A 25,780-nucleotide genomic window follows, 5' to 3' on the forward strand; every position below is an offset into this window, starting at 1 on the left:
CCAAACAGCTCGATGCCTGCATCAGCACTTGGCTGGGCATTTGAACTCCTTGTTACTGACTTAAAAACAGGACAATCACATATTGCATGATCAAAACCGAAAGTTTCTGTGATGAATGCCCTTGTACTGTTCACCATGTAAGAATTTATTCACTCTGTAAGAATTCGTTCACCATGTAAGAACTTGTTCGTTATGCTTCAGAAGATTGGAGACTGACGAGAATTAGGCTTGAGATGGATTAATGATTGTACATTGAGCATTGACCCCCCTATACTGAATTTTATTGTTGTTAACAACCATTTGATCAATAAATATGAGAGATGCCCTCTCAAAAAAAAAAAAAAAAAAAAAAAACAGGACAATCAGGGCAAAGGAAACAGACCCAGGAGTGCAGAACCTAATCAGTAGTGCAGGGCCCAGAGCCAGGAGGGCGAGAGCAACAGCTGTGAGGCCCTTACCACCTCTGCACGACCTCCAGGGGGAAATGGACGTGTTTCCGTGAGAAACTCTCTCCTGAGCGAACCCCCGACAGAGCGGGGAGATCCCAAAGGGAGAGGGAGTTCCAGTCCCTTCCTGGCACCATTTGCCTGTTTTTCCTTGAAGGTAACAGTCTTCATGTTATTGTCTACAAACAGTAGGTCCTAAATAAGTGTTGGATGAAAGGATGCCTGGATGGAAAATTGGTACATGAATGGTTTGAGACTATCTCTAAGGTTGATTTCTAGTAATTTTGCAATAGCATATGAAAAATAGACACAGACTCCTCTTTAAATAAAATGTACCTGAAAGAAGTAAGCACTATTGAATATAAGAGAAGGTGAACTATCCTAGGGATTACACTTGCCTTTTAATCCACTTTCTCCTCTATATGAAATGTGGCATTTAAAGACATCTGCCAATATTTTAAAGGCTTCTGCTGGTGCCTGAATTACATTTAAAAATCAGAGCCTAAAGCTGCACTCTAATGCATCACTTTCGTTTACTAACGTATGCATGCAGTCTCATCTGCCCCCGGGCATCCCTTATTCAGTCTGAGAGCGGTGCCAACCATCTCCATCTAAACCAGAATCTCTGCCAGATCCCACTGTCTTTAACATTTCACCTCTCTGGCAACACATGACCTCCTTGAAGGAAAAAGAAAATAGATACATCACTGAACAGGAGATAGGGGAGGGGAATAAAAAATCCCTTTTGATAATCAGTGGAGTGCAGCTCTGAGTCACTGCACGTGCTGTGAAGCATGTCATGCGAAATGCCACCATAAACCACTTTAGCCTTCCTTTCTAAGGGTTAGCGCAGTGCTCCATATGTGTGACACGAAATGGAAGGTGGGGGTAAGCAAATCAATCTACTGTTTATTTTTACAAAGAGGAAGGTGCTGTGGATACTTTAATGGTGATAGTGGTCCCAGCAGGGAAGGGCTCCCTTTGGGACCTGCCTCAAACAAAAAATGGCTGGTTGAGGTCTGGGCTTTGATGTGTAAGTAGAAGGCAAGTTGGAGATCCAGGAAAAAGACTGGAATCACCCACAAGGGAGACATGCAAAGCTTCAGAAAGAAAAACCACGGAGTAGATTTGCACTCGGGAGACTGCTGCCATCTCAGCAGATGGTAATTGTTCGTCCTGACGGCATGGACAGTGGCAAGGCCGTGGGCCACGGGGTGTGGCAGAACTGGATTCAAGTCCATATTCAAAAGCATCTGGCAGAGCAATTAGGTATTTGGTATTCAATCAGTATTAGCTCCTGACTCTGGGTATTCCAGGGTGGGCCGAAGTAGCAAACCATTCCAGGCGTCTGAGGGCTCACACGACAGCCGTGTTTCTTCCTCATGCCGTCTGCGCCAAGGGATGGTGGCGTTTCAGGAAGTGAAGACAAGACTCTGCCACTGGGGACCCTCTGTGGTCACTGCAGCAGAGAAGAAACACGAGAGGATGGCATCCGCTGTTCGTACTGGCTCAGGCCAGAAATGGCAAATGACACATGTCAGTTTTGTTCACATTTTACAGGTAGAACAGAGTCACTAGGCCCTCCCTAGCAGCCGGGCAGGCGGGGCGTGAGGGGGACGCAATACTGGGGGAGCATCTCCCAGCCATCCTGACTTTCTCCCACCAAGAACCCCTTTTCACACTCTTCACACACACACACAATTTAAAGGTGCCTTCAGACCAGAAACAAAGCACATTTAATAAAGAACATGTCACATTTTCCGTAATTTAGGTATCATTGACACATCGCCATCTACTAGCTCATTGTCAAATAAAGAATCTGACTAAATTGTGTCACCATAGTTTCAGCCAAAAGTTAAGAAATACCAGCTCCCCCCCTCACTCCACCATACTTAATTTTTAGCTACTTTGGCAGCTCTGTGGATAGCAAAAATATGATTTCCATCAGGTTTTCTGAAAATCTGAAAATAGCCCTCATACCTCCTTGGCCAATTGTTGGTATTCCAAAAGTTGCAGGCACCTAGGTTGGGAAGCATGGTGCCAATCATGTGGGTGCCCCCGGCCGCCTGAAGTGGCTGCCCGTCTTCTCTGACTTGGTCTTTACCACCAACCACATCTGTAAAATAAGGTACTTGGTCTGTATTCTCTAGGAACCCTTCAACCTCTAAAATCAAACTATTCTATGGCAATTTTTAATAAGAATTTCTCCCCGGGATGTATAATGCTGATGGAATTTCCTCTGCTTTCCACCAAATGTGTTTGACACCACAGGGACCCGGGAGGTCTACTGCCTGCTTCCTGCCAGATTAAACACCTCTCTTGACGTATCTAAAATGGGTCAAGCGGAGAACGTTCAGATGAAACAATGTATTATTGACAGCAGACACTGCTATTCTGTGCCTTTAACATACTTGAATAGCTGAAGTCATGTTTGGGCTTCTCTTTAGGACCTTACTCTCCTTCAAATAAAAATCCATACTTTAAATGTTTTCTGATTATCAAAAGAGGAAATCTTTCAATTTGCCCAAGGAATGTGGAACATGCATTCAGTCAACCCACGTTTCCTAAGATTTCACTGCTTCAGGTCTCCTGCTAACACAGGGATAAGGAGGTAAATAAAATAAATCTTTTCCTCAAGAAGCACACTGTCTACTCGGTGGAAGAAAGATTGGTAAAAAATAGTTACGATACAGCATGATAAATATAAAGATGGGGGAAGAAAATAGTGATACACATTCTTTGAAAACAAGGAATTTTATGATACCTGGGGGCACAGGGGCTGCGATTTATGAGCGCTCGGAGGGCCGGAATCTGTGATGACAGTGAACCCGCCATCATCCTGTTCCAATGTTACTAATCATGTCCCCGACACCTGACCACAGTCCGGATGTGGAAAGGAATCTCCTATGATTAAGTACCATCCCCTCAAAACCAATATAAGGCAGATAAGTGGGATATTCAGAATAAAATATAGGTCATTAATGCTAATTTTCCCAGGAATAAATCAGAGATTCTTGAGGGGAATATCTTGACTTTCATATTTCTTCTTTTCTTCCTTTACTAATTGATGCATTTTTCTTCCTTATCGCACCCCTCCTGACTCTGCAGATTTTTTTCTTCATTCCATCACTCTTGCTTCCTCCACACAGTCTCATAATCCGTCTTCTTCCTTAAATGAATTTCCCCTAAAGGCTTTCCTTAGATCACCTTGCATTCTAAATATTATCTAAATATCTAAATGAGTTTTACCCTGATATCTCAGAGTCATGAATGAAAGTGAGCAGGAATTTCTCTGCTTGCTGTGAGCTTCCTGAAACTCAAATTCAGTTATTAGGGGTAGGGGCAATTGCACCAGACATAATAGGTACCCCTGGAATGTCGATCCAGGTGCCAGAAAATTGCAGGCCAGTAGGAAAATGGTGTAATCTGTGATTCCATCTGGCCCATGAATTTCCAGTGGCCTTGCTTATAGATTGTCAGAACTGTTCATTAAGTTTGTTGTGAAACCAAAGGCTTAATATCTGTAATTTAGAGGGTTCAATAGGCAGTTAAATTGAGTGAAACTATTTTTGAATGACTACTCCAGTTTCAGAGAAATAGCCGACATTGCAGCTCGGAAGAGCTACATTTGAGGCAGCACCAGGAATTTAAAATTATTTATAGGCCCTTTAGAAAAGGGCTTTGCTCTGCTAACTTGAGAAACTTTTTTTTTTCTCCTTTTCATTTTTTTTTTTTTTTTAACAAAAGCTATAGTGCTGACAAAAGGAAACATTTCCATGCAGATAGGTTATCAACCACAAGCACAGAACTTTAAATGACTCAACCAGGGCAAAGGTTGATTGTGTTTTCTGTTTTCGCCTTTTGCTGATCTGTGGTCATCCTAAAATGCATGCACCGCGGTGGAAAGGTGTCATCCTGTGGAGTGCGTGCTGAAGGCTGACTGACATGCCAAATGAGTGGTAAAGATGGGATTCGTACAGAGGTCATCATACTGGTCATTTATAAGAAACCCCTTAGACATTTTACTAATAATAGAAATGGTCTTCCACTCCTAAAATGAAAGAAGAGGTCCCTGAACTCACAATGAGGCACCAACAGACAAAGGAAATATGACATTCATCCTGGTGCTTGACGTGAAAAGATGACGCAGACGTGAGGGTGAGGTGCAAGAAAGGGTGTGTCAACACACGCTGTGCAGAGACACAAGCACCAAGAGCAGAGGGTCCTTGGGGCGCTGGTGTCACTGGCCACCGGAGTCTCACAGTGCCCCCAGAGTGGCTCAGGAACACGTTTCTGCATTACGCAGAAACTCCATTTGTAAGGACTCCATAACTTTTTATCTACTAACACCAGGATTGTGGTGTCTTATGGCAAACATTGCTAGTTCCCTCCCCTAAATCAATCTCTCCTTTTTCCTCCCAGGCCCAACATTGCTTTTCTTCAGGGTAGCCACGTGCCAGGGTAAAAGCATAAGAAAATTACCTTTTACCGCTCTAAGAGCTCGGGTGACACACTTATGACAAAGGAGATGTAAGTGTAGCCAGCTGGGAATTTCTGGGAAAGTTTTGCATTCCTGGAATAGATGTCACCCTTTTTTCTGTCACTTCTATCATCTTCCTTCCTGGAATGAGGGCAGGGGCTGGAGATAAAGCATTCCTTTTGTGATCAAGAAGCACTTGGGAAGATAAAAGCCAACACAGTAATGATGACAGAGCAGAAAGCGAGAAGGAGCCTAGGACCTTAGTGACATGGTTGACTTTCTATTATGACAGAATAATGTAAAGCAAACCCCACTGATTGCACGCTGGAGGGTCTCAGTAGGCCTCAGATGGAAACAGCCTCTTAGGAATTATTATAATATGCAGTTTCTATGGACCTTTTCCAGCACTTAATGCAAGTAAACAAACAAATGAATAAACTGAAAGCGAAACACAAAAACCCTAACCAAAACTGTTCAATATGGCAAAGTGTAAGTAATCATTTTTGTAAGTGAAGACATAGAAATGAATGCTTAAAACTATAATCACAAAGGAGTGCCGTTCAGTGGTTTCCTTTGTTGTGATGTGTCACATTTTGACCAGACATGGCTGTTTGGTAAACAACGAGAGTGATTAAATGAATTAAAGCCTTGTCCTGCAGAGAATGTCTCCTTGCAGTTGTGTAAGAAGATGAACTTTGGGATATTTTTATATTTTCTAAGCACTCAGACAACTTCCCTTTTACATGCTGTCCACTGACGCATACAGTTTTAGAAATCATTGTCAGCAAGTATCCAATCACTCAATTTTATCATGTCCCACCCATCACCTCCTCATGGGGTTTTCTTCAATTTCTACCTATCACTCAAATGACTGGCTTACAAGAATACAAGTAGAGTCACTAAGAATTCTTTTCCAGAGCAATGCACTCTCCCAAGCTTTCTGTAAAGGTTTCACAAGATGCTTGGTATCCTGGGACACTTACAAATAAAAAAGTACTAGAAATGCATCATGGCGCATGCTCAAAGTGTGCTATTAATGATGAAGAATTTGAAAGCAGTGAGAGATACCTGTGTTTGAGCAAAACTTTTCAAGAAACAGGTATTTAAAAAAGGCTTGTAGTGGAGAAGGGAGTCACAGAATAGAAGAGAATTTTCTAGGCAGAAGGAAACATTGCCAGCAGAAGAGGACACCTGTCAGGCAAAGGGATTCTCCGCGGATCACCTATTTCCGGGAGTGCAGAGGGAGTGGAGGGCTTTGCTGGACAGATGACAGTGGTCCCCAGACAGCCACATGGGAGGACGGACTCTGTCTGGTAAATGGTGAGAGGCCTGTGCCATATAAGGCAGTTTCACATTAAACAAATGCTTGACCTGATATTCACCCTCAAAGGCAGTACTGTATTTTTACCTAAAGTGAATTCAGTCTTAATGAGATTACCAGCTTAGAGACACCTGGGTACCAGGGGAAACCACCCGGGGAGCCTGGAATGTCACCCCCACCAGGAAGAAGGATTGTCCCTCTCTGGCTGTGGGCGTTTCAGAGAGATGGAGCAGGGAGTCGGTACTTTCACCACACCAGCATGAACAAGGCCACTTCTTACTCACAGTGCCAATAGAGAAGAGCTTGGTGTGCCCCTCTTTCTAGCCATGGAGATAAACTCCTTCCCACCCAACAGTAACAAGAAGCCCTCCCCTCAGGTGTCAGCCAAGGCTGCGTATACAACCTGGACTTTCACATCCAATTGACGGAGATGAGGCAGAACATCCTTCACCACCCAGAATTCTGTAAGAGGAGGCTTGCTAACAACCTAGGTTTCAAATGCAATCCAGAGTTTTCAGTTATAATGTCCCAAATGCCCAGGCTTCAGTAGAAAATCATTTTCCATACTAAGACAAAGGAAGATCTCCAATTGAATAGAAAAGCAAATCATAACACACCAAAACCAAGATGGCACAGATATTAGAATTATTTGACAAGCATTTTAAAGAAACTATTATAAAAATGCATCACTGAGCAATTATGAATGCAACTGAAACAAATACAGATATAGAAAGTCTCAGCAAGAAATAGATGGTATAAAAAAGAAAGAGCTAAATGGAAATTATAAAACTAAAAAATGATCAATAGCTAAAATAAAAGACTCATTAGATAAGTATGACAGCACACGAAGGAGGGCTGAAAAATTAGCAAACTTGAAGATAGAGAATACAAATTACCCAAGTCTAACAACAGATAACAAAATAGAGTGACAAAAAAAAAGGAAAAACACAACCTCAAAGAGATGTGGAACTATACCAGAAGACCAAATATTCATGGAACTGAAGGAAGGAAGGTTAAAGAAATAATGGCTGAAAATGTCCCAAATATAGAGATAAATGTGAATCAACAGTGCAAGCAGCTGAAGAAAGCATAAATAGCATAAACCTAAAGACATCTACAACAAAACACACAATGATTAAACTTCCAGAAACTGAAACAAAGGGAAAAAAGTCTTTGAAAGCTGCAAGAGAGAAATAACACGTGACCTACCAAGTGAAAACCATTCTGGTGAGAATGAGTTTCTCATCGATCAACTATGGAGGCCAGAAGGAAATGACACAGCATTTTTCAAGGGCTGAAAGAAAAGCACTGTCATCTCAGAATTCTATATCCAGTGATAAAATATCCTTTAGGAATGAAGACATTCTCAGATAAAGAAAACTCAGAGGATTTATCACCAGCAGACTTGTAAAAGAATGGCTCCAGGAAATTTTTTAACAAAAAGAAACCATGTGATAAAAGAAGTTATTGTGGAGCATCAGAAAGGAAGACTATAGAACAAAAATAGGTGTAAATGTAATAAAATTCCTTCTCCTCTGGAATTTTCTAAATTATGTCTGGAAAGTGAAGTAATGTATTTAAAAGAAATACTTAAACAGTTATTATAAAGGGGTGATAATTAATGGAGGTGAAAAGAGGTAAGAATTCTACACCTCATTCAGGCTGGTAAAATGTTAGCACTAGTAGACTGGTAAGTTTTCTCTCTATATATTTATATATGGTTATACTTAGAGTAACCATTAAAAACACCATACAGATTATACATACTAACAAACACTACAGATAAATCAAAATGCAATTCTAAAATATGTTCAAGTAACTCACAGGGAGGCAGATAAAAGAAAATAGAGATGTGAAAACACAGAACAAACAGCAAAACAAAACAAATAAAAAATTAATCATTACATTAAATGTAAATGTAATACACCAATTGAAGACAAGGAGAATAGCTAAGTAGATTTTTAAAAATCAATTAACAATATGGCAAAAAATATGGCCTGACTATCCTCTGTCTGTAAGAAACGCACTTCAAATACAATGATATGGATATATTGAATGTAAGAAGATGAAATATCATAGGCAAACATTAATCTAAATAAATCAAGTAGATTTATGTGAATATCAGATAAAATAGACATTGAAGCAAGTTATCAGATATGTTATAGAATGCATGTTTGTGTCTGCCCCCAAAAATTCAAATGTTGAATCCCTAATTTCCAATGTGATGGTATTTGGAAAAGGGGTATTTGAGAGGTAATTGGGTCATGAGGGTGGAGTCCTGCTGATGTGCCTTTGTAAGAAGAGACAAGAGAGCTTTCTTCCGTTTTTGCAGAAGAGAATGTCTGCAAACCAGGAAAGGATACTCACCAGAAACAGAATTGGTAACACCTTGATCTTAGACATTCAGCCTGTAAAACTGAGAAACAAATTTCTGTTGTTTAAGCCTCCAAGGCCATGGTAATTTGTTATAACAGCCTCAGGAGACTAAGACAAAGGATCCATCTGCCAAGATGACATAGATCAAATATGCATGCAATAAGCGAAAAAAAACCCTGAAAAATAATGTAGTACAACTGAGAAGAGAAACAGACAAGTCAACAACTAAAGTGAGAGATTCAATATCCCTCATTCAACAATTGATAGAAAAAACTAAAAAGAAAAAAAAATAGCAAGGATATAGATAACAGCAATCAATGACCAAAATATAATTGAGATTTATGAATAATTCACCCAACTGTAGCAGAATGCACATTCTTTCTAAGTGCCCAGAGAGCATATGCAAAAATAGAATATATGCTGGCCCCTAAAACAAATGTCAGTACACTTAAAAGAACTGAAGTGACACAGTGTTTTCTTATTGTAATGGAGCCAAATTAGAAATCAAAACCAGAAATACAGCAGGAGAATCTCCATATGCTCAGAAATTAAACCACACTCTTCTACATAACCCATAGGTCAAAGAAGAAGCTTAAGGGAACTAAAATGATTTGATGAGCTGAAAGAAAATGAAAAATGAAAATACAGCATATGAAAATGTGTGAGATGCAGCTAAAGCAGAACTGAGAGGGAAATTTATAGCACTAAAAGCGTATATTAGAAAAGAGAGTGTCTTAGGTCAATAATCTAAATGCCCACATCTAGAGAGGAGAAAAAGAAGAATAAAAGTAAACCAAAAGCTAGCAGAAGGAAGGGAGTAATAGAATAAAGATTATAATCGATGAATGTGAAAACAGAAACACAATGCAGGAAACAGATATACAAAACAAACATAGAGAAAATTTATGAAAGAAAAGCCTTGGTTCTTTAAAAATTTCAATAAAATTGATATATATCTCCAGCAAGGGTGACAGAGAAAACAAAAGTGAAGACACAAATTACTTCTATCAGGACTAGAGCACGGGAGAGCTCTATGATCCTGCACACATCATAAAGACAATAAAGGGATATTATTGACAACTCTACACACATGAATTTGATAAATTAGATGAAATATGCCAGTTTTGAAGAGTAAAACCTACCCCCACTTTTCCAATAAAAAAAAATAATTTGAATAGCCCTGTAATGATTAAAGAATAATACAGAAGTTAAAACCTTCTAGAAAAGAAATTTCTAGGCCCACATGATTTCACTGGAGAATTCTACTGGAAGTTAAAAAAAAATTAACAAACAGAAGGGAATACTTCCTGCTCATTCTACAAAGCCAGTATTATCCTGACACCAAAACCAGACGCGGGTAGTGTAAAAAAGAAAAATACAGAACAATATTCCTTATAAATACAGATACAAAAATTCTTAACAGACTACGAGCCAACATATTCTACAATATGTAAAAAGAATTAAGTACATTACTAAGTGGGACTCATTTCAACAGCAAGATTTTTAAATCAATCAGTATAACCCACCATATTAACATGCTAAAGACAAAAAATCAGATGATTACAACTAATGTAGAAAAAGTGTTTGACAAAATAAAAAACTTTCAGATCACTACAAATGGTGGAAACTTGCTCCACTTACCAAAGGACATGAGTAAGAAACCTACAGCAAACATATTTAATGGGGAAAGATTAAATATGACTGAGAAAGAGGCAAGATGTCCACTCTCACTGCTACTCTGCAAAATACTTGCAGAAGCCCTAGCTGGTGAAATGAAGGCAAAAAACGGAAATCAAAGGCATAGAGCTCGAAAGGATGCAATAAAACTGTTCATATTTGTAGATGACATAGTGATCTACAGAGAAAATCCCAAGTAATCTACAAAAACCCAGGACTAATGAGTGATTTTAGCAATGTCGCCTGATCTAAGAAGATAATACAAAAATCAATTGTATTTCTGTATGCTGGCAGCAAAGAAAATGTGAAAATATAATTTTCAGTCACTCAGAGAGGATCAAATACTTAGATATCAGTCGAACAAAATAAGCACAGGACTTGTTATCTGAAACTATAAAATGCTGATGAAAGAAACAAAAATAAAATAAAGGGAGAGACATACTATGGTCCTCGATTGGAAGATTTAACAGTGAAGTTGTCAATTTTTCCCAAATTGACAGTTAGACTTAGTACAAATATTGCTTAATCCCTGCAAGATTTTTTTATAAATATGGACAGGAATATTCTAAAATTTATATAGAAAAGCAAAGAAAATAGAAGAGTAAAACAATTCTGAGAAAGGAGGATAAATTGGGAGGAAGCAGTCAACCCAACTGCAAGACTCATTGTGTAGTTACACTAATCAAGACTCTGTGGGCTTGTTGGGGGGCAGACATGAGGACCAACGGGACAGAACAGAGACCCTCAGAAGAGCACCACGCGGGTACCACAACCTATTTTTGGACAAAGTTGTAGAAACAATTCTATGATGGAAGAATGTTCTTTTAATGAACCTATTTTTTGACAAAGTTGTAAAAACAATTCTATGATGGAAGAATGTTCTTTTAATGAACCTATTTTTTGACAAAGTTGTAAAAACAATTCTATGATGGAAGAATGTTCTTTTAATGAACGATGGTGAAGCAGTTGGATACATATAAGCAAAGGAAGGGAAGAAGGAGGGAAGCAGGGAGGGAGGGGAGGGGAGAGGAAGAAAGAGAAAAGGCACTTGATTTAAGTCTTGTTATAGAAAATGAGTTGTAGGTTTAAATGTTAAATGTAAAAATGTAAATCTTTTTGAATATAATATAGGAGAAAAATCTTCAAGACCTAGGGCTTGGCAGAGCATTCTTGGATGTGATACCAAATGCACAATCCATAGAAGAAAATAGATAAATTGACTTCTCAAAATTAAAAGTATTTGTTGTGCAGAAGACCCTATAAAGTGAAAAAAAAGGCAAGCCATGAACTGGAAGAAAACATATGCAAACCATATATCTGACAGACGTCAATATCTCGACTATATTAAGAAATCTCAGAACTCAACAGGAGAACAACAGGAAAAGCGATTCAGTTAGGAAATGGGCGAGAGACATGATACCTGTCGCTGATGGCACGTAATCACACTGAGGTGTTCACCATCGTTTGAACAGTGCTCATCTTTGGGAAACAAAAACTAGTACCATGAAGAAATACCAGTGTGCAAACACATAACATAAATAAAAAATAGTTACAATACCAAATGCTGCCAAGGATATAGCAGTGGGAATATAAAATGATACAGCCACTCTAGAAAGTAGCTTGCTTTTTTAAAAAAATAAAATTAAACATTTTTACCATCTGACCCAGCAATTTTAGTCATGGATATTTATTCCAGAGAAGTAAGAACTTAAGGCAGCACAAAAATGTGCACGTGATTGTTCATAGCAGCTTTAATTGTAATAGAAAACCAAGAAACAAGCCCAAGTCTGTCAATAATAGGTATATGGTGAAACAAAGGTGGTATATCCACACACTGGAGTACCACTCAGCAATAAAAAGGAACTGATTAATTTATACACCCATTGCACTGAATGGCTCTCAAGGCTCAGTAAAAAAAATCAATCTAAAATAGTCACATAGTGTGTGCTTCCATTTGTATGTTCAAAACAACAAAACAACAGCGATAGGAAGCAGAAACACAGTTGCCAGGGTTTGGAGACTGTGCATGTGGTAGAGGGGTTAGGGGGTAGGACTCTCAGGGGTGGCACTGGGGAAATCTCTACGGTGATGGATTAGTTCTGTATCTGCATTGTGGTGGTGGTTGTACAGATCTACACACGTGGATAAAATGCCTAGAACTCTACACATACATTGTGTCAGCATCACATCCTGTGTACTGTATGTACCGTATGTACCTATGTACTGTGACTATCCAAGATGCGACCATTGGGAGAAATCACTGGGTAGAAGGTACACAGGCTCTCTCCATACTGCTTGGAACTTCCTGTGAATCTACATAATTATTTCAAAATTATTTCAAAATATAATTTATTCAAAATAGTTAAGGAAAATATTCAAAATATGGGATCAAACTATATGTAAGATGTTCATCATTAATGTCAAAATATAAGACAAAAACTAAATACCCACAAAGAGAATTGTTACATGAATTATGACACATACCCAATTATGGAGACTATGTAACAATATGCCAAAACATTGAGTGAAAAATGAGGAAATTTTTATACACACTATACTTGTATCTGTCTATCTGTCTCTTTATATTTTTAATGGAAGGAATGTACTAAATCTTAAGCAGTTTTATATTATACTGGTGGAATCACAAGTCTTCCAACTTCCCTTCCTCTTTTCTATTCTGTTTTATCTACTGTTACTCATGCAACTAATACAAATTATCATGATACAATTTTTAAACCTAACAGATAAAATGAAGTATTGTTTGAATACCCTCTCTAAATCTGTTTCTACCTCTTGCTAAATGCACATATACACATAAACACATGTCCTTGAAGTAACTTCTCTTATGGTTTGACGTGCATATTCTTGAAGCCCCTTCGATGTGCACTTATCACATGTGTTGTCAGTGTGCTTACATAAATGGCATCACGTCATATGATTGTTCTGTTTCTTGCTATCAACACTGACTTGGCAATCATTCTATACCAGTATATAACTTCATGTCTATATCTACCCATTATTTTAACTGTCAGACCATATCCCTTACTAGATTTGTTTAACTAGTTTTCCACTTCTGTGTAGTTGCTTCCATTGTTTTGTTATTACAAAATCCTGCAATGGGCATTACAGTATAAGTCCTCACTGTTCATAAATGTCCTGTGATGTGGTTATATTCATTTTATACACATTTCAAAACAAAATTATTTGATTATATTAACAAAAAGGAAATCAACCATGCACTACGCAAAACATTAGAGGGGAAAACATATTTTGAAAGGGAAATTCTAATTATTGCATATTAAATACAAACCCAAATATCTCTCAAGTGTTTTCAATTCCTTAAATATATTTTAAACTTTAAACACAATGTTTATTCAAAGACAATGAATTAGTTTCATAACTTCCAGTAGCACAGTTAACACAGATATGACTTTGCTAGGAAGTAAAAAAAAAAAAAAAAAAAAAAATTTTTTTAAATGTCTTATTTTCCTCTTTAGATCACAGTACTGGTGATTTTCTTATTTGTTTGTTATTTTGGATTTCAGTTACTCTATTGCATTTGCAGAGACAGAAAAATCCATCTACTCATTGAGCATCAAAAGGGCTGTCTTTCAATCTTCTAAGCTCCAGACAGCTTATGTTTTTTTTTTTCTTTAATATTTTATTAGGGTAAAAACACATAACATGAAATTTACCATATTCAGCATTTTTAAGTTTACAGTGCAATGGTATTAAATGAATTCATAATGTTGTACAATCATCACTACCATCCAGTTTAAAAACTCTCTTCATTTTTTTTTTTTTTGAGAGGGCCTCTCTCATATTTATTGATCAAATGGTTGTTAACAACAATAAAATTCTGTACAGGGGACTCAATGCACAATCATTAATCAACCCCAAGCTTAATTCTCGTCAGTCTCCAATCTTCTGAAGCATAACAAACAAGTTCTTACATGGTGAACAAATTCTTACATAGTGAATAAGTTCTTACATGGTGAACAGTGCAAGGACAGTCATCACAGAAACTTTCGGTTTTGATCACGCATTATGAACTATAAACAATCAGGTCAAATATGAATATTCGTTTGATTTTTATACTTGATTTATATGTGAATCCCACATTTCTCCATTATTATTATTATTATTATGTTTATGTTTATGTTTAATAAAATGCTGAAGTGGTAGGTAGATGCAAGATAAAGGTAGAAAACATAGTTTAGTGTTGTAAGAGGGCAATTGTAGATGATCAGGTGTGTGCCTGTAGACTATGTGTTAATCCAAGCTAGACAAGGGCAGCAAAACATCCACGGATGCAGAAGATTTCTCTCAAAACAGGGGGGGTGACCCCTATACTGAATTTTATTGTTGTTAACAACCATTTGATCAATAAATATGAGAGATGCCCTCTCAAAAAAAAAAAAAAAAAAACAGGGGGGGTGAGGTTCTGAGCTTCACCTCTGTTGATCCCTAATTTCTCACCTGATGGCCCCCCTGTGACTGTGCCTGTCTTAGGTTGTTCCTCCCTTGAGGAATCTTACCCGTCTCTGGCTAACCAGTCATCTTCCGGGGCCATACAGGGAGATGTAAAGTTGGTAAGTGAGAGAGAAGCCATATTGTTTGCAAAGGTTAGCTTTTTACTTCTTTGCAGATTTATGCCCTGTGGCTTCTATGCCCAGCATTTGTCTTGAGGTATCTTTACCACTTGGGAGAATTATGATACTCGGTAAATTCGATATGAGGCACGAATTCTACTTAAGGGTTATAATTAGGAAGGAAGAAGAAAAGCTATAGAAGTAGCAGACAGAAGAAAACATGGGAAGACTGATTATTTCTTTGACATATATTCTTGTAGAGTAACTTAAGCGTGTATAGGTTTTAAACTACTAATTAAATTGCATAATAGGAATACCGCTACATAACCAAAGCAGACCTACAATTACCAGCCATCCCCAGTGAAACCAAGAAAACCAGTTAGGCACCCTAGACATTTGTGAAAACTTATCAATGATATGATGGATATTCAGACAGCTTATGTTTTTAGAAGTGAAGATATTTTATAATTAACCTTTTCCTCTACTAACCAAACTGTTGAGACACTTCCCAATGAAGATTAATAACCTTTTGAGGATATTTTTAATTATTCTTTTATCCAACTAACACAAAAACTAATCTAGTGATAAATGTGTTTGTTAAATATAAAAGAAGAAAATTGGAAAATGTCATGTTCTATCAGGAATCAATTCACATACACACTCACCCACAGTGTTTTCGGGTTATTACATCTGTAAGACAGTCTATTGCATGAAAAATAAACATTTAATGAAATTAAACAGTTCAAAGCTAGTAACTAATGACAAATGAAAATCTAACAGTAAACTAAAATAATGATATTGCTTTGGCTTACAATCTGAGCTAAGGTACAAGTTCAAAGTGAAAGACAAGCCCTGAATGCATGAAGCCTGTAACGGGTTCTTCTCCATCCCATATTCTGTTGCCATGTTTATGCGCTCAGCAAGTCCTGCGCGGACAGTGACGGGGGGCCTCTGAGGCCATCTCACCGCCCCTGCTCAGAGCCCTTCGGACCTGACACCGGCAGCAGGTGTTCGCACGACCTCGCTAAACCGCACTTCGGACCATTTGCTCAAATCACAGCAGAGGGGCGCCCAGGCTTTCTGCAGAACTCCCTGCCGCTTACGAATCCGGGTGCCCCAGTCTGTCGACAGCTCCCTTCCTCCCGCCCACCACCTTGCCTGTTGCCCCCTCACCTCAGCCCGCGCCTGAACCTGCCTGTAGCTTTCCACATTGCAGACTCCCTCCCCCCTTTCTTCTCACTCGCTCTCCAGCTGGAACACCTGCTCTTGCCTGTCTTGGCCTGGTGAGATCCTCTGTCCTTTAGGACCCAGTCACAGCTTCCAGGAAGCCTTCCCTGACCTTGCCCTCCAGGATAGGGGAGGTGCCCCCCTACCACTGTGTCCACAACATTCTGTCATCCTCTTGATCTCTCTGCCCCTTAAGCAATTGTAATTCCTTGTATTTAAACCCTCTAACAAGTGTCTGGCATCCAGTTGTAATTTAAATATTTATGTGAATAAATTAGTACACGAATGAATGAGCAGGGTATATACACAGAGATGCTAGAGCTTTTTCACCTGGTTTTGTTTTCTTCCAGAGGTTATGAATCTGTTCAGACCCGGCTCAGGTTGTCTGTGGTCCCTGAGGCCTCCCAGACTGTTTCAGTCCGCAGCCACGGAACCCTTTTCTGAATTTAGCTTCCTCTCAAGAGTCTGTGCCCACTGATCATCTATCTGCTGGAGCCAGTTCAGGCTTCAGGAACTGTGCATCCAGTACCAGCTGTGCATACTGGTAACAACCTGAATCAGCCATTGTAGGGGTATTTACACTATGGAAATTGGCAAACCCTACAAAAGGGGGACTTTAATTTTTGGAGAGGCAGCTGTTACACTTACTGGCACACCACTTGGTGTGTGTGTGTGTGTATGTGTGTGTGTGTGTGTGTGTGTGTGTGTGTGTGTGTGTGTGTGTGTATGTACATAAATAATTGACTTTTACTTTATGCATGTTAGCAACAATATTAGAAGTCTTAAATGACAAGAAGCTTATATTTTCTTTAAATAAAAAGTTATGTGCTTACTTATTTATAGAATATGCCTCATCTACTTCCAAAATGTGTTGTCTGCATAAAGTAATGGCTTCAAATATCTAAATGTAAAATAGAAACAATAAAAACGTGACAGCAAGAGAAAACCCATGTCACAAGCACTCAGATGCATGTAACTACCGTGACTGAAGATCAAAGATTAGCTCTGGGCTTTGTAACAACCAAAAGAGAAAAAAAAGGCATTTTGCATTTCCCTTTATTATCTTTTACTAAATAGTGACTCAAAGGGTAATGCACATTGACACTGAGTAAGAGCATAATAAAAATTCATTTTTAATTCATTCTGCCATGCACAGTATTTTAGACCTTATTTTTATTGGGTCTACGTAATGATGAAGGTAGTTCTTCTTACCATCTTGTGACAAAGAGGCACTGTTATGCAGAGAAGTTACTGCCTTATCTCAAGTTCATACAGGGCTACCAATGTGTGGTGGCCGTGAACAGTCAGTGGGACTCTGAGCCACTGTTCCCGCCATTATGTGTTGCCTACATCAGCTGCCGTGGCATTGTCTATCATGACCGTTTTATAAAACAGACAAAAATTACTCCTCTGTGGCCTGCCCCAAAGCAGAGGTCATGAGTTTCTGAGGTAACTCAGAGAAGACAGTTCTGCCAGGTCTCACTAATGGGGGCCCCCTGCACAGCTCTCCCAGGGGCTAACCTGACAAAAGGTCAGGATTTCAGGCATCGCTCACCGAGACTCCCAACACCAACTTCCTGAAATGCTAAGTACCCAGCTGGGTTTTCTGCACGGAAATGAGAGACACTTCAAGCTTAAAGCCTGCAACGGCGTGAGTTAGGGTTAAGAAAACAAAGTAGAAACAGGCTCTTTATGTATGGGCCGGATCTTCGTTGGTTCCAGTGTATGATTTGAACCTAATAAGATTTCAATTGGATCTGACCCTTTTTAAGTCTCTTGCTGTTTCCCTGTGTAACATAAACAGTGGCCCAAGCACAGGATTCTGTGAGGCTCCTCAGAGCTCTTGACCAAATTATTGACAGATACCTACATGCAGTTAAGTTCAACACAAACACTGAGTTTCCCCGATTTTCCTGGCCCCCTACAATGTGCCGAGCAACACACACACACACACACACACACACACACACGCTGCCGTGTGGAAAGGGCCAGCTCAGTGTGCATTCAGGATGCTATGGCAGCTCAGGGGCGGAGATGCCAGTGATGGTGCTGGAGGAGGGGCCCGTGTTTCATGGAGTTAGTGAAATACTTTGGTGAGAATGCACAGAAAACTGATCCAAAATCTCACTTTTAGGCTTGTTTATCATTTTTCTGAATGTGAATATTCTCCTGGTGACTGAAAATATAAACCGGATGAATCCATGGGTGCAAAAATAAACCTAATTCTTGTAACATAAGGAAAGATACAAAGTGATAAATCCATTAAAATGTGCAAGTAAAAATCTCTGGTCTTCCTGTGCCCACTATGTGATCCTGGAGCGAGCAGAGGATGTGCAAGAAAGGTGAATAGCAGGGATGATAAGCCTGGAATCAGGTGAAAGGCACGGATGCAAAGGCCGGGAGTGGAGATGATAAGCACAGTGTTTAACAAAATGTTCCACACCAAGGATGCCAGGTATCCTGTTTACAAGTCATGCAACTTGTAGTTTTTAAGTCACGAACTGTTTGTGGTTCATGTTGTCTGCTACCAAGTCCAAAAATCCTCCCCCAAATTCCACATGATGGACATTCTTTCTTCTCTTCTCTTAGAACAGTGCCTACGTCAACCTATTATTACATACATCAAGGGATTGTGGGACTGGTTGTTCCTTTGGAACACCTTGAACTCAAGCTTGGCACTGGAGTGTCCCCAGAGCCAGCAGCGCCTGGTACACACTTAGAGGTTCGACAACTAGAATGCTGAGGACGGTCCTTGTCAGATTTGTTAAAATGCACGAAATTCCATGCAGATGCCATCACCACGCACTAGTAACGAGCCACTAGGAGTGGCAGAACGGGATCCAGACCCATGCATGAAGTGGCTGCGTGGAACAAGCAACCCTCCATACTTGGGCGTGATGGGACCGACCTGCCGGCTGATACACAGCACAACGCAACCTGAGAAGGGCCCGCGGGAGGGCCAAGGTGCCGTCTGTCCTCACAGCCGGTGTGGAGAGAATTCCTCGCTAGTGTAGACAGCTGACCTGGCAGAGCCCCTCGGGGCTGTAGAAGGGGCGCTGCTATATGCTCAAGGCAGCCAGCACGAAGCGCCTCCTGATTCCCAGCCCTGAGGAGTCCCCTTCCTGAGGTCTCCTTCCAGGTCACTCACACCTGGATGCCGCTAAGCCCAGCTCCGTTTCTCACACGCTTCCCTGCCCAGCTCGCTCCTGGAACTTGTCAGGGTGTGTTGGCATCAAGCCCGCCTGTAGGCATCCTGAGTGGGGCTGTTGAAGACCTCAATTAGCTGGGATGGGTCCATTTGACAATCACCCAGGCCAAACTGGCACCTGCGATCTGAGTCACTGCCTTTTAACTGTTTATTAAGTGGTGACAGTGACAGCTAAATAGTGAAGAGGAAGGGCCCTTTCTCTGGGTTCCGGTAACGTAATGCTTCAGGGAAAAGACAAGAGCATCATTAACACGCGTGGCTCTGGCAGAGGAGGGGCGCGTGGCCGCAGACCACAGCGTACACGCAACTCCCTTCCTCTCTCGTCTCGTGCGGAGAGGGTGTGTCCGAAGCCACCGCAGCCCGCTGCTCCCTCCTGCAGCCCTGGCTTTGGGCAGCTTCCCGCACATGTGTGTTTCGAGCTGAAGGCTCATTTGGCAAAAGGAAAAGCCCCTCCTGGATCTGACAGGCATCATGCTTCTGTGGCAGGTGTGGCCCTGATGCCTCCAGAAAGGGAACAGGCCTCTAGGGAACCCCACGTACATTGATGAGGCCTAGGACACATTTCTGCCAGAAGTGAGCATGTGACCCTGTTCAAGTGGCCCCCTGCCCAACTGAGAGAGAGGAATGGGCATAGATTTTCCACCCGCTGGCGTATAGGGCTAACTCTCTCCGGCCTGGAAATGATGCACAGAAGGTGGACTTCCCAGGGGCACTTGGGGAGCAGGGCCAAAAATGGGTGTGGTCTTCCTCAGTTTAGCCTAGAATCAGACTTGTCTGTCTCTCAGGGACCAGTTTCTGGCTGTCAGGACAATACATGGGTAAGCGTACGCACACACACACACACACACTTGGACAGCACATATGTCATTTGCTGCAAGCAACGCTAAGTTCTCAAGGAAGCAGGACTCCTGAAAGCGGAGGCCCGGCACAGGCACCCAGGGAGTTAGACTCTGGAGACCTGGGCGTGAGCCCATGCCCCTCTTTGTGCCATGCAGTTTTGTCTTGGGTAAATCTCTTGGTTCATCTATAACCAATGTTGTTTGGGCACAACATAAGGAGAATAATAGTAATTCCTAACTTGGAGGCTGCTTTTGGAGATTAATGAACTCCTTCAGGGCTTCTCAGTCTGGGCACTGACATTTTGAGCCAAAGAATTTTTTGCTGTGGAGGCTGTCCTGGGCACTGCGGGGTGGCCAGCAGAATGTTAAGCATGGAGATTAAAAGATTAACAAGGAGGAGGTATCAATATTTATAAATAAGTGGGCATACTGTACATTAATAAGCCGTGCCCAGCTTCAAAGTTATGGGGTAGGAAATCAGAGTAGTCCAGCATGATACATTTTGTCTCTGGGCTACCATGAAAATGCTATATTAAAGTAAACCAATTCTGTTTCTTTCTTCCTTGTAAAGGGGAGGGAAAAAAAGAAAATGAGTAACACATTAAATTGCCAGGATATTAATTATACAGAGCTACATATTAAATGTTATGCATCTAAGGAGCTAATTTTCTTCACAATGTTATTATTATTTGTTACTTGTATAGCACCACTGATGTAAACATAGTGTTTTATAAATACTCCCGTAAAGCGTGCTGCTCTTTTATGAGTGCGCCATGTAATTACACATTGACCTTCTAATAAGCGATGTGAGCAGCAGAGCTCACTCATGGCAAAACCCCGCTGCATTCGCATCTATCTGACTTTCTAAAAATCTCTGGGTAGCAACTACCGTCGTGTTTGCTAGAAACAGAACTGATATTATCTGAGTAAACAAGAGTCTTAAGAAAAATCTATTTCTGTTATTTTTTTCTACTTGAAGGAAACAGGCCCCTCTTTCTCAGAAAGAGTTTCACACCATGGGGTATTTTTTGGAGGAGGGTATTTTTGGGTTTTTTGTTTGCTCCCCTACCAGGCCGATCTATCCCTGTCAAGTTTGCAAGGCGAGTTGTACGTGGGTGGAAAGATAAACCACACAGTACGTTCTCATTGCCAGAGTTAGGTCACCTTAAATACCGCACGGCAAGTTTCTGCAGAAGGGGAAAAAAATGCAACAAAAAGAAAACACACAGACATGATTGAAATGCCAATGTGAGTTATGTTCTAAAAGGCAGCCTAATGTCTTTAGCCCAAATCACTCATGTCAGCAAAGACCCTTCCTGCCCTTTGTCATCCCTGGGCAGTTGGAAGATGGAGGCGAAGAGCAGGCACTGTGATACTTCGCAGCTGGGTTCCCTCTGATGCCACAGCCATTGATCCACCCTGCATGACTGGCCATAGGTCACTCCCGGCTCAGATACACTAGCAGACGGCCCCTTGGCAGATACAAAGTAAGCCTGCATTGGTCAAAAATATGAGTAACTTTAGGGCTTTTTTCTTTTATATTCTCTGCATGCTTTGGATCAGTAAACCCCTAAGAGCCTGCAAATGTTTCTTTAAAAAAAAATGCATTGATTGGAAATACCAAACAGGACTCCACATAAGAGCAGGCAACAGATAATTTTCCACGCCCATCAGTAGGACTGTAGTCCCTACTTACTGATTTATAAACGGAAATGGCTCCAGAGTGAGAAGTGCCTCCCCTGGGGCTGCAGAGCCTCGGGAGGCCCCGTAGCTGGCCCGCCTGTCGGTCAGGCAAGATGATAAGGTCTGGAACCTCTCTCCCAGCTGGTTTCCCTGCGAATCCCAAAGAGCAGAGACTCATGGTGATGTGCGCAACTGGTCTTTGAAGAAAATCAGTGGTGATTCAAAATAAGAAAATGAGAAGAAATGTTTTTAAATCCCCATAACAAACACAACTTTTTGCAAGTATCTACTGTTTTTCCCCCCCTAATCTACAATGTCTCTACAGATATTTTAGTCTGGAACATCTTTGTCCATATAATAGAATTCATCTAACATATATTTAAAATGGCCTTTATATCAGTTATTTTACCTAATTCTCTATGTAATGATAGATCTACTTTATACATTTGTTGGATCCAGTTCGTCTATGAGACAGGATGTATTCCGATGGGAATGGTCAGTAATTCCCAACCAACTAAAGGAGGACGTCGGAATACGGGAAGGACTTGGGAGCTTAATGAGAAGGCAAGTGTCCCCTTCCTTCCTGCCCCGCAGGCAGTGAATCACGGATGCGGGGAAAGTCCTGGAATAGTGTGACGTTCTAAGGCAGGTGCCCCACTCAGAGTTCTGAACTCAGGGTGGATTTTTAATAGTTTGGAGTAAATACTTCAGGAACTCACCAAAAGCCTGATCACCTAAGATAGAAGTGGAGATAATTTAACACTTGATATGGCCAGAAGTGTATTTTTAAGGAAAATAATGTCAAAGAAGGAAGTTCACCTAAGTACACTGACAGTGACCTTAGATCAGAAATCGAAACACATTTCAGTAAAGTGATTTAAATAGAAAGGAAAGAAATTGCATAACTGGTAGTTCTATGCTTCTGGTGAAGAGAGTAGCAACTGAGTTCAGGTTATATGGGAACCGGCAGATGCCTTTTTCATTTGTACCATCACCTTCCCAGTGAAAACTGCACATGCAGGCACCCTGTCCTGTTCTGGGGGCCTATCACACACCAGCTCAGTGTCAAATCTACCCGACAGCACAATATCCAAGATCAAGTCTTTTCTTAGAATAGGATTTGTTTAGGAAATTAAGTGCACTTTGATGCGATTACAAAACAAATAGAAACCAGATCTTGCCCTGCCTTCCTGGTTCTCATCAGTTTAAGGTGATGCATGAGTGTTAGTTAGATGTTTGGCATCTCCCAGGAAAGTCCCCAGCCAAAATCTCTTGGTCAACTGAAGAGCATTTGTGAGCACAGGGAGGGTGAAGAGCGCGAAGACAGGGGTGCCCGGGGGAAGCAGGCGTACCTGACCCAGACTCAGGGCTGCGGTAAGCTTATAGAGAGAGTGATTTCCACCATGAGTAGGACCCAGTTTGGGGAAAGCGAGTTTGGGGTGGCAGAGCACCAAGCATATGGGATAGACGGTGGGAAAGTCTCGAGTCAAAAAGAGCCCCGAAACTTCTGGGAGCTTAAAAGATCTCCCTGGATCTAGGTGAGCAGAGTGGGTGGTGATGGCAGGGGAGGAGGCGGGTAGTGCTTGATGGTGGTGGTCCAGAGTTGAGTAGAAGCCAATACTAATACCTAAGGACCTTGACACACTTGTATTTATGTTTTATCCTTGGAGTTCCTGTAGATGACAGGAGGAATCCAGAGAGAGGGAGGTTGAGCCCTCTCTTGGGAAGGGCTTCCACCAGTTCCCTCCAGGCCTGCAGTTAGCTCCAGAGCCTCCCTCCTGAGAGGTCCACGCGGTCTGCCCCGGGGCCTCCCTCTAGAGGGTCCCATTTGTGCTTGGGAGACAGTCTCAGTGGAGAGATTTTTATATCATAAACTTAACCAGTGGAAGATCTTAACGTTAAAAAGAAGACAAATGCTTTTATCTGATTTAAATCTAGACATTAATGCTTCCTTGATTAATTAATGTTTAATTGATAACATTCATGCATCATTACAATAGGTTTTTTTTTCTTCTTGTTAATCTTATACATATTTTTCATTTTAAAACTCTAACCATGAGCCTAAAATTTTTGGAGAATTGTGAAGCAAAAAACCCATGGTCCTTCATCCCACTGGCCCAGCTCACCGAGTGCAACAGCGCTCGGTGCATTTCCTTCTAGCGCTTCCCCTCTGAGGGGGCGTTTTACCACATTTGTATTCTTATTATGTACACAGTTTTAACCCTAAGTTTTTCCATAACAGTACATCACAGATATTTTTCCTATTGGTAGAAGAGTTCCATAATGACCATATTAAGTAGATAGATAATATATCTTCTATAAATGCACCATAATTTATCTAATGAGTTTCTTAATCTTTAGGGTATGGTTACCAGTTTGCCAATATAAATCATCCATGCAGATTTTCCCAAAAGGTTTTGGAATATTCCTTTGGGATTGATTCCTAGACCTGGAATTTCTCTTCAGTGTGTATCAGTTCACTTCTGTCTCTTTTGTTCATATTACCAAAATATTTTCCAAATGGCTTATACCAATTTACATTCAAGAGAGATGCCCCAGAAAGCAAGCCTTCTGGAGGACTTCTGGGGACCTCTCCTTCACAGTCCCACGTTGCAACGTCATGCCTGGCCGAGAAGGGAAGCTTGAGCAATGCAGAAGCTACGGTCCTCCGACAGAGGGACACACGTATGAGAGCGGTTTGCTTCTGGGCACACAGTCACCTTTAGGCCAACTATGCTTCCAAGAATATTTACATAGGAGGATTGGAAGCTAGTGTCTCCCTCCAGGGCAAAAGGCAGACTTGTTTTCTGACCACGATAATAAGGCTAACCTGACTTGCTGGACGCCCTCTTATATGACTGAGGTTTCCCATCCCAGTGTCCCTCAGCGGTGACACAGCCCCCAGGGTACAGCAGCGCCTGGTGTCACCTCTGGGGACAATAATGGCTACAGAACATTGTGAAGCTCATGCTGCCTAATGTGCAGCTGTCTGAGTCCATGTGGGATCACGCTTTTCTCACCTGCTGAATCTGCAGAAGGTGTTCCAGCCCAGCTGCCACTGAGGGACTGCTGGACCATTGACACGTCATGTGAGGACAGACCACTGGTGTCTGTGTGAGAGGCGCCCTGTACGGGCACAAAAAATGACCCGGCTTCTGATGAGAACTACAGCAACTGGTTTTACCTTTATTAATTTCCTGACAGCCTAGGTAGCTACCAGTCATATTTGCTTAAAATACAGGAAAAGCTTAAGTGCTAAAACTCTGGAATCAAACATACTTAGATTCAATTATCTCTTTCCTCACTTACTTCCTGTATGACCTTGAACATCCAAGGACCTTGAATCTCCAAGCCTCAGTTTCTCATGGATGAAATGAGAGTAAGAAGATAATCCCATGAATGTGTTTAATGAGGTGATATACTAAAGCTCATGGTGTGTGAGGCAGCTCATAGCATATACTGAATAGTACAACTGTGGGTAAAATTGCAATATTTCCAGACTCTCTTCCCTGGCTTTAGTACATCTCCATATTAGCACATCTCCATGTCAATAGGTGCTGCCAAGGGATGTAGAGAAGTACCCTATCTCAATACGTAATTAGGATGGAGGGCTTATCTGGACTGGAGAGGTTGGGTGGGGTCCTTTCTTCTGCAGCCGGATCGTGAAAGACACAGGAGAGCAGAAGTGGATGACTGCTTGTAACAAATAAACAGGTTTCTCCCACTTCATTTCTCCTTTTGACTGATTTTGGTTTCAGAGGTATTTGCCCTGGGATTTTCCCCTGGAGTTACAATAACCATTCCTGTTTTGGCTGCTTGTTTACAAGATTTGAATAGCTTTTCTGTCTCCAAAGATTCTTAATATTATTTGTAACCAGATAATTGGGTCAACAGAAAAGTCTTAATTGGTTCTCAACCTAATCCTATCATT

General features: G+C 41.0%; 1 protein-coding gene across 3 annotated transcripts in view; it reads right to left on the reverse strand.

The window, feature by feature from the left end:
- Positions 1-1,335: 1,335 nt before the first annotated feature.
- The window catches only part of RNF144A (ring finger protein 144A), a 397,563-nt gene continuing 373,118 nt past the window's right edge, over positions 1,336-25,780 (reverse strand). Inside the window, exons 9-11 of one of the 3 annotated variants that reach the window (XR_012122926.1) lie at positions 4,929-5,085; positions 2,427-2,562; positions 1,336-1,905 (exon numbers count right to left, since the gene is read on the reverse strand). The gene's annotated coding sequence lies outside the window, so the exon portion shown is untranslated. The remainder of the gene's footprint in view (positions 1,906-2,426; positions 2,563-4,928; positions 5,086-25,780) is intronic. The other 2 variants (XR_012122922.1, XM_073217066.1) reach the window with 2 other exon arrangements.

The sequence above is a fragment of the Manis javanica genome, chromosome 1, assembly GCF_040802235.1.
Source record: "Manis javanica isolate MJ-LG chromosome 1, MJ_LKY, whole genome shotgun sequence".
Taxonomy (NCBI): domain Eukaryota; kingdom Metazoa; phylum Chordata; class Mammalia; order Pholidota; family Manidae; genus Manis; species Manis javanica.